This window comes from Heterocephalus glaber, unplaced genomic scaffold (genome assembly GCF_053883595.1).
Source record: "Heterocephalus glaber isolate CG9 unplaced genomic scaffold, H.glaber_assembly_v1.0 deba00001497, whole genome shotgun sequence".
Lineage (NCBI taxonomy): Eukaryota > Metazoa > Chordata > Mammalia > Rodentia > Bathyergidae > Heterocephalus > Heterocephalus glaber.
This window is the reverse complement of record NW_028258320.1, coordinates 1,965,320-1,979,991: the sequence shown is the minus strand read 5'-3', so window position 1 is coordinate 1,979,991 and position 14,672 is coordinate 1,965,320. Positions and strand designations below refer to the sequence as shown.

General features: G+C 39.3%; 1 protein-coding gene across 3 annotated transcripts in view; it reads right to left on the bottom strand.

The window, feature by feature from the left end:
* Zfand3 (zinc finger AN1-type containing 3) overlaps positions 1 to 14,672 on the bottom strand; it is a 308,517-nt gene that overhangs the window by 21,979 nt on the left and 271,866 nt on the right. The window lies entirely within an intron of this gene.

The window sequence follows — 14,672 nt, the reverse complement described above, 5'->3', positions numbered from 1 at the left end:
TGTCTGAATGCTTTCTTTGGATCCTAGATGTTTACTGCTTGTATTTGATTATTTACCTCTTCTTGGGCATTTGCTTGTCCTCAAGTGGACTGTAATTCTTTTAGAGAAGAGATTATAATGCATATTTACATCATTGTGCTTAGCACAATGCCATATTCAAAGCCAGTGGTTTTTAGGACATATAATCTTTTCTATTAAAATTACTCATGTTTCTACTCCCCAACACACAAGAATAAAGTTCTAATATTAAAAATAAGTCCAGTTATTCACAGTGAAGGAGCACCCCTGTGTGTTCACAAGCAAGCTGTCCCATGGCTTTCATGGCAGATGCTACACAGCCAGCAACTGCAGCTACAACCCAAGCAAGGGCTGTGCCAAAGTGGCAGGTGAGGGAGATGTATGACAACTTGCATCTTACAGCCTCAAAAAACCAAGTAAAATGCAATGGAGTTCAGATCAAAGGCAGGCTATAAACAACTGCTTTCAAATAAAGGGGAGCTGTGTTCCTCAATAGCCACCCTTGCATACTGAGGATGCATTCTTGAAAATAATCCAGATCGAACCATTTCTCACCTCTTCAGCACCCCACACCACTGTCTAAGCCATCACCCATCTCATCCAGCCCAGCACACACGCCTCTTACCTGGTCCCCCTGCTCACCTTTTGCCTCCACAGCCTATTTCCACACAGCAGCCAAGTGATCCCATGTTAGAATCACTTCCCTGCTCAAAACTCTCTTAATAGCTCCCCTTCCCAGAGTAAAAGGTCTTCCACAATTTGCCCTCCCCTCATTCCTGACTGTCTCCTGGGCTCCATCTACATTAGCCTCTTATTTCCTGCATCTGTAGCTTTGCACCTTCTGTTCCTCTCTCTGAAATACATGTCACCCACTTTTACCTGAGACCCTTTAAGACTCTGCTTCAAAGTCAGTTTCAATGGAAGTCTTCTTCCAGGATCACCCTACCTAACACCCCCCCCCACACACACACCTTCTGCCCGATAGCCTTCCATAGAGTTTGTCCCTTAATGTTACCCCTTAGGAGAATATAAGCTCTAGGAAGACTAGAAATTCACCCGTGCCCTCCATGGCTACAGCACAATAAACATTTCTTGAATGAATGAATGAATGAATGAATGAATCTTTTCCTAGGCAGTCCTGATTTTCTATGTAAAGTGGCTGTAGTGAGAAGCCACAGTGTGTCGCATGTATCTTAGTGTCAACTGTCTGTATGCCTTTCCTCAGCCTCTCAGTGCAAGATCTTCACCCAAGATCATCCCTAGCTCCAACAGAGGGGCAGTTTGCTCAAAGGCCCAATTGTACCACCTTGTGTACTGGCATATGGATGCCCTGCGCCATTGTGAGCAACTTCAAACTTCATTTTTCATCTCATTTAATTCCTGCGGTCCTAACATGACATTTTCCCCTAATACAAGCCAACTAAATAAGGACTTTGATGAAAACAATTGAAAGCAAGTTCAACCTATTTCCCAGCTCTGCTGAGTGAAACTCTCCAGACCCCATTGGTGAGACCACTGCAGCCAGACAGGCTGGCCCCTTCCCCTTCTTTGAGAGAGAGCAACAATCTAAGTGTAAATCATTAGAAAGCAAAATGGAATTCAGCTTGTATGAGCCACGCTGCTCTCCTGGGGGTCCTTTTCCACAAACCAACAATGGCACTATTTGTATTAATAACCCTATTTAGGTATACTTTTTTGTGAAACAAGAAAAAGAATTCTTGAGTAAAAGCCCCAACAACAGAAGGTATCTATTCTGAGATAGGGCCCTAAATTTAAAGCATCCTTATAAGAAATTATAGTAGTACCCTGGTTCATGAGCAATTTGGTTCACAAAAAAAGTGTGCGGCAAAATTTTTTGTTTGTGAACTCTCCATCAGGTGACATAATCACAGCCTTGTTTCCCATACAAACACAAATGTGGTCATCTTTTCCAAAATCATAGAACAAATTAAGTTCCTGAACTGAGGTCCCCTGTATCCTCCAGCCCGGGTACCAGGATTGGGAGTTAGTTAAAACATTTTTATTATTAACGCTATCAAAATGTGGAGTGTCATGGCAGACCCCAAGACTTTTTCATTCACACCTCTGATAGAAATAAGTGTATGCATGGAAATGCAATTCACTTTCCCAAAGTCTGGCCTAAACTGTCAAATGTATTGTCTACCTGCAAAGCACCCACTTCCATTTGTAAAGCAAACCTTTGGTGCAAACAGAAGATAATTTAATTTTAGGCAGCAATAAAGCTGGAAGGAGGGGGAGAGGAGAAGGAAGAGGAAGAGAGGAAAAGAGCGAGGAAGGGAGGGTGGGAGACGAGAAACTCTTCACTGTGATCTATGGCTAACTATTTTCAAATAAACAAGAGAGTGGTACATGACAAATTTTTCATTGTGTGATCCCTATGATTGGAAAATAGAGTTCATATTTTACATACTCATAACCACCAACTGTTCATTTCCAATCAAGTGCTTTAATGAGATCCCCAGCAGTTAGGAGGCCTGTCCAGCAGTAACCTCCTCCTCCTCTTTAACTCCCACTTTATCTGATCTACCAGTATCAGTAACAATGGTAAAGAATAAGTCTGTGAGGTTCGGTGCTGAGATTGTCCTTTATCCATTCCATATTAACATAAATACAACTGAGTATTTGTTCTGGTAGGTAGTGGGTATGGGAAATTCCTGAGTGGGTCTGGGGGAGGTTTCTGGTTGCACTGCACTGGCTGTCCTAAAAAGAACCTACTGAGCTCTAGTTGGTTCTCTGAGTCAATGTCCAGCATCTGTCCAAGTGTACAACCAAAGGGTCCACGTGAACAAAGTCTGAGCTGTAAGAAGAAGTCCTAGAATATTCTACACCAAGACAGACAAAATATCTAACACAGTGCATTCTATTTTTAAAATCAAGGAACTATTCCCAGACACTACAGAGATCCACAATTTTTAAGCTCTGGAATATGACCATATATGGTTCCTTCTACTGATGGTCTGTTAGATGGAAAGAAATTCTTACGGCCTCTAATGCTCCTTAAACAAGAAGAGGAAGGGGGAATTAAGTGCCCAAAACTGTTTACCAATCTCCACATGCCACCACGCAGGAAGGTGACTATGTTATATATAACTTGTTGGTGAAGCAAACAATTTATTGGCATTTTCTCACAAGTCATCTTAGAGTTTTAATTAGAAGCTAATGAAATAAACAGCAGCCTATAGGAGCATCATCATGGCTGCATAAGAAATTCACATCTCCTCTGCTAATTACCTAATGAAACCTTGTGTCATGGGGTAAGCTGCCTTAAATAATGGAAACAGATGTCCAGGGCAAGAATTCTAATTACATAATCATGAACTAAATAATTCAACTATTCAATTATAAATTTTGTATCAATTATTTTTTAAAGTATCAGAAAGAAAAGATCCAAACATGGTCAACATTAAAAGAATCAACTACTGCCCATATTGGAATAAATAAAACCACAATTATTTACTTTTTGCTCACAAATATTATTGCTATACCCTGAAGCAGTTTCAATTTCCTGAACAATAACAAGAAAACCTAATTAACCTACTTCCATACTCTGAACTTGGACAGTAAGGGTTAAATGTGGAGAGAAAGGTGAACAGAAATAACTCTTACATGCAGCTTTAACTTTCAGAAGAAACAAGTCCTTGCAAGGAGCATGCTCATTAGCAGCAGGAGGAGCTGTAGTGGCAAGCTGGAAACAGTTCCCACCCTAGGAGTTGAGAGTGACTTCTAATTAAGGTCTTTCCCAAAGAGCCAACAAAGCAGTTTTTTCCTAGTATTCTTTCTCTTGAGAACATAATCTAGTCTGGGCATACCCACACAAAGCTGACATACTCCCATAACAGGTTCACAAGACCTTTCTTTCTCTGCCAGTGTTTACTAGAAGGATGAGGACTATACTACATCAGCTCCTCCAGTCAAAGGAAAATGTGATCAAGGGTCATGTGATTTAACAAGGTAGAAAAATCTTTAAAAAGGCAGTCTACCTATCAGCTTTCTTGGTCTGAAGGTAATCATTGCTTAATTTGTAACAGAGAAACAAGTACAATGGTTTTTAAAACATATTCTTTTTTTTTTTTTTTTTTTTTTTTGCAGCCCTGGGATCGAGCTCAGGACCTTGAGCTTGTGAGGCAGGTGCCACTGAGCTAAATTCCCAGCCTGAAAACATTCCTGTAAAGAGAAATTCTTAAATACGCATCCCTCACCAATTGCACAAAGTAGCCTTGAGACTTTCAATTTAGAAACACATTTTAACTAGAAAGCTTGACTGGAGACAATAAACAGAGCTACTTCTTTTAAAATTCTGTTTGGTCTCTGACAGAAATTCACATTTGTTCCTTACTGTCACTGTTCCTGTCTTTATTACTCTTGTTCTTGCCTGAAAATTTCCAAATATATTGTGTCAGGCCTGTCAGAGTTGAATCCCAGTCTCTCTTAATCTCCTGTCACTGTGTTGCTGGCAGCCAGCACACACCTGGGCTGCTAACCAGGGCTGTGGCCTGCTGACACCTCCGTGGGTGCTCCGCCCTCTCTATAAGCCAACACTCAATTCTGAACTGGAGAGTGGGAGAAACAAAGGGGCAACAAAGACAAAAAAGCCTTCTTCTATTCCCTTCACACCACCTTCTCTTACTTCTACGAAAGAAAGATGAATCTGTTTAATCTCAGGCTCTATGACAGCTTTTGAGGTACTCAATCAATTTTTCAGAACCTATCAGAGCCTCTTGACAGACTGACATTTACGATCCCAACAGCCTGTGCAAACATCAGTAAGAGCAATAATTAATGAACACTCACACATTACTGCTGCCTCTCCTTTGGCCATTTAACGGGAGCTTAAACTGCTAAAACCGCTGTCCATGAAAAATACCACTCATTGGAAAAACTGATAAAGGGGACTTGGAAAAAGCCTGTTTCACAGGTACTTTTCTTTCTGTTTCTCCTCACACTCTGCTTTCAGAGTGTACTCAGGGATTAGATTCCTCTCCTGCCATTTTATTCTGTGTGCCACAAAATACACTTCAAGGACAGAAAACTCCCTCATTACCCATTACATTTTTCTCCACTTTACTCAACTGGGATTTCCCTTTCTTTCTTATCTTCCTAATAGCCCTAGAATAATTTTGGAATAACAAGTCTGTTTAAAAAAAATTACACGGAAAGAGAATGAGGTTCTAGAGGCTGATTATTAAAATTCTGTGGAGAATGTTATCATTTTCATTTGACATAAAGATGAATCTATTCTGAGATACAACTAGGATGCCAGGTCTCAATCAGAACCATTTAAAAATCAGTTGTTCACTCTCTGTCAGGCAGTATAGTTCCTAATCTTTAATCCCTCTGTTCTCTTTCAACACCATTCTCTACCCCTAAATCATTTTCTCTGGCCCTCTCCTTTCCTATTAGATATTGAGATGGGATAGAAAAAATAAGGATAGGTTGAAAGGAGACAGGAAATATTAATTTTGAGAAAACAAATGCCTTCTCACCCCTAGGCCCGTTTTACTTCCAGGCACCTCAACTCCTAAATTCCCAAGACTCTTAAAGATGCTATTCATTTGTAAATTGGGTCTGTGTTTTTCTCTGGAACCTACAATGCACAAATTCCAGACTTCTACTTTCAAAGAAACAGCATTATTAACTTGATAACATATCTCTATAAACTTTAAACACATCATTCAAACAGTTTATATTGTCAACTAGTTGATAAACTCACATTTTGCTAAAGCCCACTAGGGGACAACCTGACAGACACTAGGTAAATGATAAACAATTCAAAAGATAAGCTAGATCACCCATCCTGAGGATACCACAAGACCATATAAATACCCGCAAACCCAGACCATCGTGTACTGCACCTTTCAAACACCCCCTCTTTCTCTTTGAGTGTGTTACTTCTTTGATTCTGACTATTAAATTTGCCTGTCTCTCACTGAAGCATCCTGAAATGTTTTTTGGGGGAGAAATTCTTTTTTTTTTTTTGGTACCAGTGATCAAACTCGGGACCTTGCACTTGCGAGGCAGGCAGTGGCACCACTGAGCTAAATCCTGGGTGAGAAATGAATTGTATGTCCTGTGACAATGCTTGAGGGAAGGTTTGTTTTCCTTCAAATCTCAAGACTGAAAGCAGACCTCAGTCTCTTCTCACTGATGGGAACACTAGATGGGAGACCTGAGGAGGCCAAGGACCTGAGAATCCACCTGAGTTTGGGGGCCTCTGTCCTCCTCAGCACGCTCAAGAAACTTAAGGGCATCAGAAATCTGGGAGGTGCTATCATCTGACTGATTCCTTTTGGTCCTCCTGATGGCCATGCAGAAGTGCTTCTGCAGAGCCTTTTTTTTTTTTTTTTGGTACCAGAGATCCAACTTGGAACTTTGCGCTTGTGAGGCAGGTGGTGGAACCACTGAGCTAATTAAATCCCTGGCCCTCAGAGCCATTTTTTACTAGAAGACAGCCTAAAGAGCCACATCATACACTTGATAGTTTGTGTCCTTCCGAAGACAAGTACCCACACGCCCCAAGGTATGCTTCAAAGGCTGGGATTAGGGTTCTCACTTCCTCACAGCCCATCTTCCTCTCCTATTCCCGATGTACAGGACCCAGGAAACTAATCTTAGAGGTTCATCTTGATACCACAAATAAGTGGGTATGAATCATCAAAGGCTCAAGTAGGAGAATCAGGATGCTGCATAAGAGTGTTACAAGTGGACACCTTTGCCTTATTCCTAGCCTTAAGGAGAAGCAAATCGGGTTTTTTTCCAACTTTGTATTTGAAAAAATTCAAAATATTAAATACTGTGTATACTCCATTCAGATTCAATAATTCCTGACACTTTGCCACCTTCCTTCAACTCTCTTCTCCATATTTGCACTTTGTCCCTAAACTATTGATGGTAAACCTTTTAGACCTTTCAATGATAAACGGTACACTGTGGCACGTGTGCCAAAGGTTCATCATCACTGCCCTAAACCATCTAAAAGTAAGTTGCAAATAACCAAAATACTTTACTCTGGAATAAATACACATTTAATAATAGGGTGAAAATAAAAAGAGCCTGGGTTCATTCCACAGTACCACCAAAAGGGGTGGGGTGGGGGTCAGAAAAGGTGCCTTCTGAACTGAAGAGCTATATATGATTTTGAGCTAACATTCCTCATTCTCACAATCTTTTTGGTTAGACGTGCCTTTTGGAATATATTTGTAAGTTAAGTTGTTGCTTGTCTTTTTCTCTTTACCAAAAAATTATCAACTAAATAGACCATCTCAGAATCTGAGGACCACAGACACTTGGAGAGTGCCAGTTTGATGAGCTTTTAGAGAAATAAGGATGTGTACTGCTTTATCTGTCTGCTGTTTGACTCTAGATGATTCAACCCCCTGACCCTTGCCATGGCCCCCATTCAGGTGTATCTCAGTGTCAACAGTCATGTCTTTTTAGATACACACATGGCTTTCTCTGTCAACTTTTCCTGACCTGGAATATTTTAGCCCTTTATTATCATGATTAAATGTTTTGAGATAAAGGTAGGTTCACATGTAGTTATATACAGAAAGATCTCACAAACCTTTCCTTCACCCAGTTTTCTCTGATGGCAGCATCTCACAAAACCCTAGCACAGTATCACAACCAGCCAACTGACTTGGACACCATCAAGATATCCAACATTTCTCACCACCATGATCTTCTGTACTACCCCCTTTTAGAGCCAACCTACTTTCCTCCCTCCCTGCTTGGAGCCTAGCAGCCCTGGCAACTAGTAATCTGTCCTCTACTTCTACAATTGCATCATTTCAAAAAGTGTCATATATATAGGCATATATTACCCTTTGTTCAAGTTCATTTTTAGGACTGCTCATCAGAGTAGGTGGATATGGCAAAAAGGTTCCTTAAATAATTCCTTCAGTAATACCGGTAATAATGACTGCTGACACAAAGCTCTCATTCAGTACTCATACCTTATAACAGCTTTTACATATAAAACTCACTTAGTTTTTACAAGGTTATGAAGAAGGTACTATTTACTACCTTCATTTCACAGATAAGGAAACTGAGGCATAAGTTAAGAGAAATGTTGATGGAGACACAGCCACAGAAGAGTATGAGCCAAGGGAGGCTGACTAGATGCCTTGCTATTAATCATTTTGCTATCTTGTCTCCAATGTTACACTTTAAATATTCCACTTCTGCTTGCCCATGAAAGTACTTTTGCCATTCTGAAGACAAGTTTCTGCTACTTTCTATGTATAAACTCTGAGCTGCATCTGGAAAGGGGGAAGGAGACAGATCCCGGGCCAAGCTTCTCTGTTCCACAAAGAATCCTCTTGTCCAAATATGATCGATTTCTTTAGGGTACGTCTCTGTCGAATCATTCTTCTTAGCCTCTGTTCTTGGAATATGATTTATAAGACTTCTCATACCATTTTCTTCCCATCCCTGCTAACTCTCTGGATTCTGTGGACTGTAATCATATTTAGTTCATGTTAAAAACCACTTTATTCATTATTTTCTTTCCTGTGCCGACTCTGTGTCATCTGTCATATCTTGGGCTTAATCATGGATTTAGATATTCTCATGTTACTTGCAAAATGTCCATCCACAGAAGTTTATTAAATGTAGGATGATACAAGAAGGATACCCTAACAGCACAAGAGCAGGATTTTAAATTTTACTTCTTTTAATAAATCAGAAAAGGCAATAAAATATGGGCCCCAGAGCCAGAAGTCACAGATTCCTCTCTCCACTATCCTGACAGCCTCCCCAGCTCAAACACCAGACCTCTTTACCAAAAGGCAGACACGGGTCAGTAGCCTCTAAACCCATAAACCACTTCTGGGCTTATCTGAAAAACAGTATTCCCACCCCCATTCATAAAGTGCCACTTCTACTGCACTACTGACTAAAAGGGCAGCATCACCAGAAGCTCAATTCCAAGAAGAGGTGGTTGGTCAGCAGAGCCCACAGAGCAGCAATGAACACAGCAGCCATCCTGTGCAGCTAGTACTTGGCACACCATTGCTTCCTTGTCTCTGCTCCTCCGTGAGCCAAACTTCTCCTGCCTGCCCAATTAAGCCACACTCCTTTTCCACACAGATTTTTCACCTCTCATTGAAACTGACAATATCAACAGATAATCATCCCTTTTTACAACCTGCTTGGGTAATTCAGAGTTCAACCACATTATAATGCATTGATTTTTGTAAAATATTACATGTGTAGTATGAGTACAGTACAAAATAAGGGAACATTATTACAGTGAGACAAAACAGAAAAGCTAGATTAAGAAATCCAACAGAAAAGCTATAATTCAAAGGTCATAGCCTCAAATCCCTTGCTTTTTATTCCTTAACTACAAATCAGTCTGTGACCATGAAGATTCAAACTCTTCTCGTGTTCAACTATCTTTTCCAATATTACCAGAAAAATAATATTGGCTATGATTTATTTTCATCTGTTCAAGGAATGAGAAATCTGAAAGGTCCATACAGTATCCAGACTTATTCATACAATTGTAAAGATGGTCAATAATGTTTTCATGTACTTTCTCAGAACATTCATCCAGAAGTTAAAACTTCCATAAAAATTTGCAGTAAGTCTTCTACTCACTCTGTGGTTCCATGAAGCCTAGAGGTTTTCTTATTTGGCCTTACAAAATTATATAACTGATTTGAACAGCTGGGTAGTACCTGTGGCTATAAACAGCCACTTCTTCCTACTGTTGACTTATATTTGAAGATGCCCAGAGGGAAGAGATAAGGCCACAAATCTTTAAATATTGTACTCCAACAGAGTGGTCTCCAAAGCCTCAATGACTTGCCCTCAACTTCACAGATTAACCTGATCTGGCCCTGGTTCCTCTGCCAGGGAGATTAAAAATAGCCACCTTTTACAGAAAAACGCTATAATACACAGAAGTGGAATAGGAGAAATGGGTACAGATGAGTGAAACACTCATTGTTCTGAATTACTGTGTAAAATATGCACAGAGAAGTCGAATACTTCCAGAAAAATCATCTCACCTCTAGGAGGTTCAAATGCCCTCCCTGTGGGTGTTTTTAATCTTCTGTGTTTCCTGTCTAAGGTATAATGCAATCTTCTATTGCAAGGTGGGAGCAAAATCAGCTATGTTTAATACTGTTGGTGTTCAAAAGTAAAACAACAACAACAGAGGAAAAGGACAAAGATGAAGACGAGCTCTGTAGCAGGACAAGTTCCCAATGATAATAATCTTCCCATGACAGACTGTCATCCTGTAGGATGTGTGCTCCAGGTTTAATGTAAGGGGGAAATGTTTGAATGTTTATATTTTGCTGTTTAAAAAAATCAGCCTGAATGCATAAATGAGTAGATGCTAAAATTAAATAGCTGATTTGTTTTTTAAACTATTTTTGTTTCAAATTTAGCATCAGCTTAATTCAGTTCCTCTTCCTACCTGTCACTGAAGTTTCTTCTACCCAAAATCTAGTCTTTTGACTCACTGCTCTCTGGGAAAATCCTTAAGATTATAAATAACTTGTTTATGTCTCATTCTAACTCCTTCTGATATGAAGCTAAAGAGCCTAAATTCAGATTTCTTCCAGAATGCCAAGAGAAAGCTTTGTAGCCCTTTTCTCCCGAAAAGTAAGTACAGTAGGTATTCCTTACTTAGGGGTGTATCACGGTTAATTAAGTGGGTACCTTCAAGTGTGCAAAGGGTTTAGGACGGCTGATGAAAGCTGCTTTAAGGAAATGGTATAGAGAAATAATGCTAGTTGTAAAATGAGCTGCTGGAAAATCTGAGACAAGGAATTCTACATCAAAATTATTATAAAAACTGTCTTTAGTCAGTTATTTAAAACATGACAAAAGCAAGTATCTAACATTTTAACCTCAATTCAATTTATTCTGCTCAAATCTCTTTCATAAGATAATTATCAGGGTGCTCACACTATGAACAAATATACTAAAGATTAACTATATATTACATTAACATTAAAAGCCCAATTCTGAAAAGGGTACTGTGACCATATAGAATAATTTCTCAATTTTAAGAATTACATGCAGAAGGTTTTAGTACAGAATAACTAGAATGTAGAATCTGCAATAACTAAGAATACTGAGTCTGGGGCTGAGGCTTTAGCTCAGTGGTTCTGCCATCTCCCTCGCAAGGATAAGGTCCCGAGTTCAATCCCCGATACCACCCAAAAGAAAAAAAAAAGAATACTGAGTCTGCAAATCTACTCAAATGGTTAGGTGTATGGACACAATACAAAGACACAGACACAAGACAAAGCAGATGTGCTAAAATGTTAACATCAGAGAGTCTGGGGAGGGGGTACATAAGAATTTTACATATTGTTAACTTTTCTGCAAGTTGGAAATGTTTAAACACCTCTTACCCCTATATTTCCGAGTAGCCATACTTGGAGATGAATGGCTAGAGAGCCTGCTGCATTCTTTCCCAGAAATGCTGGCACTACTTAGGTCTCATGAGAAAATGCACGACAAGATGGTTGTGGCAGGTCGGCTAAGAGTAAGGTTAAAGCTCGTACTTCCCCGGGTTTGTAGTGAAATCAATATTCATAAGTATACTTTAATGATTAGTCACAGACTTGTACATGTTACACTTTCAGTCTATGGTTCCTCCAACCCGAATAAGGAACCATTTTTAACTGCGTTAACTGCTACAATTGCTGTTCCAGGAATGAGGATGGCCAAGGCCTTACAATGTGATTTTAGTCTCCTAGAGATGGCCTTATCAACAGGAAAAAGTAGACCTGAACCTTATCAGCTATAGGGACTGTCCACATCTATTTGGAAAACAAAAGCTGTGACAGCTGATACCTCCCTTCAAAGCGATACAGAAGCCCCACCCTGCTCCATCCAGCCATCTTATAAACACAGCCGGTGTACCTGGACACATGATTCAAGTTAGGGTGCAGTAACATTTTCTTTGGAGAAGAGTTCAACTCTTTCTAAGGGGGAAAAGACAGCAACAGCACTCAGTACATTTTTTTTCCAAATAAGTATGTACCTTGGCCCATACTCAAGGTAAAAATTTTAAAGATTGGCTACTGTAGTTTCTATCCCTTTGCTAAAATAAGGAAAAATGGGTACAATCTGATTTAAATGTCCTAATTTCTTGCTTATATGTGTATACATTTTTTTTTAATGTATACATTTTTAACAAGTTTAGAAAGGGCAGGCAGATGAATGTGGGAAATGCATGCTATGTAACTAATTCCCCCATCCATTGCACTAATAGAGATGTGGTTTATTTAAAATTCTGAGTTGTGGTTCTCCTATTCGGGAATGGCTTTCTGAAACTCTGTGGGTGGATACTGGTAATGAAATAGAGAATTCAGAACAGCAGGGAGCATAAAGGCCAAATAAGCTTTTATAGCAGAATGTGTGTGTGCACCAAAAATAATTATACATATATAGTGGGAGGCTGCTTAACTGAGCCCACAGAGGCACTTGGCTGTTCAGACAACTAATCACAATATGAAGTCCCCTATGACAAAAATGCCGCCAAGGTTAAACTGTCTGACTTTTAATCATAAACAAGTGAATTTATTGGCTAAAGTATCTTTCCATGTTATTGGTTTAAATGCAAAAGCCAGTCTTTTTTACCAAAATTTTAACCATAACAAAAATACATAGTAACAATTTGTGGCCCCTAAATAGAGATGTACTTCAGAAAGAATAGTATTCAATTATAAGGAAAAAACCCCACAAAAAACCCTTAAGAGCTCAAGAAATAGGCTTTTCTTTAAAAAAAAAAAAAAAAAAAGAACACTAGCTTGTGAAATCTCTGTAAGAATTACTTTCCATCAATATACACCGTAAAATTTAACTTTTAAAACAAGGTCAAGAAAAAAGACAAAACAAAAAAGAAGTCTGATTTTCCCAGTTCTAATACCCAATTTTCTTAAGAAAGGACAAAGGGCTTTCTGGGTGTCCTGTCATGCACAGCCCAGAACGGTTCAAACGGTCCCTCCTCTGCCTCCACTGGCTTCCTCCGGGCCGTCCACATCTGCCTTCTGTCTGGCTGTGGGTCCTCAGGACCAGCTTCTGACTCTATCTCTGTCCAATAAGTGTCTCTGTGAGTTCTTTTTCACTTTTCCCCATACTCTCTTCATTTTATACCTTCTCTCTACATCTCTATTATCTACTAAGCATTTACCAGGCAACAGGTTAGGTGCTTTAAATAAGTACATTAGCTCACTTAACTTTATGGTTGAGTTTACCATTAGCCATTCTTACTTTACAGAAAAGAAAATCAAGGCCAACAGAAAAGTCCAACAACTCTTCTAGTTATGTGTGGGTAAACAATAGAGCCCACATTCTCAATTACCACCCTCTACTTCCTTCTTCTTAGCGATAGCAGCTTTCACCAGGGTACATTCTTACCCCTACATTTTCTAAGAACCACATCATTCCATTTAAGCTACATTTTCTTTCTGTCTTTCATCAATGATTAAATTAGAAATTACAGTCCTGGCTTTCTCCTATGTAAGTTTAGGTGCAGGAAAGCAGACTACATTTTTCTCTGATTCCTCCCTAGACTAAGCTGAATAAAAGCACAAAAGCAACATAAATAATGATCCATTTTAAAGAGAGTAACTGTATGTTTAACATAATCAATAAACAAGAGATTTCTATGCATTCTTTAACTTAATATTTTTTCATTAGTATATGCCTGCAGTACATGATATTTACATTCTTCCTGTGAAGTGCTGATTTCACTGGATGAGGCAGGTTGAGGCTGCAGCCTGGAGGCTGCAAATCACTCTGTGCCAGGAAAATCTTCAAAGGCTCTGGGCTGAGAAGGAGCAGAAACAGGGAGCAGTAGAATGAGAAAACAGAAAGCAAGGGAAACAAGTGAAAGTCTATTTGCAGAACAACTGTACTAGTTTGTACAGTGGGCAGCCAGGCCACTTTACATGGCGAAAATCTAAACAGTTTTTCCTTAAATGAACTGATGTGTGTCTAGACAAACCTATTTCTATGGTCCCTTCAAAGTCAAATTCTTCTGAATTTGAAAGCCTGGTAGAGGATTTCAACCTATACTAATTCTGCTACTTAATACCTCCTGACCTCACTCTGTCCCACACAGAGCCTCTAGTTTAAAAAAAAAAAAAAGCCACTCAAGAAAGACACACGCCAGAAGACAGTCTTACCATTCCTGCTCATTTAGGCTTTCTTCAAAGTCAACAGAAAGCCAGGCTTTGCGAGGCAGAGGGGGAGAACTGAAGACCAAACTAAATAGATAAACTAGCCTCAAGGTAACTAGAGACAACTCATCAAAGAGAAGAGCATAGTAACAAATCTGTCACTAATTAATAAGCCCAAAAGATACTGCTATGTAATTATTACTATATTTATAAACAAGAGTAGGCTATGAAAAAAAAAACAAACCTTCAGAGAACAAGAGCAAGCTTACTGCAAGTATGATTGCTGAAATAAAATCAAAAGAAGGGTTGGAAGACAAAGTTGACAGAATTACCCAGACAGTAAAAAAGGAAATAGAGTCTAAGAAGGTAAGAGAAATGCTATCAATATAGCAGTTCTAACATCTAAGTTATGAGTCTCAAAAGGAGACTGGATTGGGGGAATATCAAAGCCTTTCCACAGGAGAACATTAAACTTCGGATTTA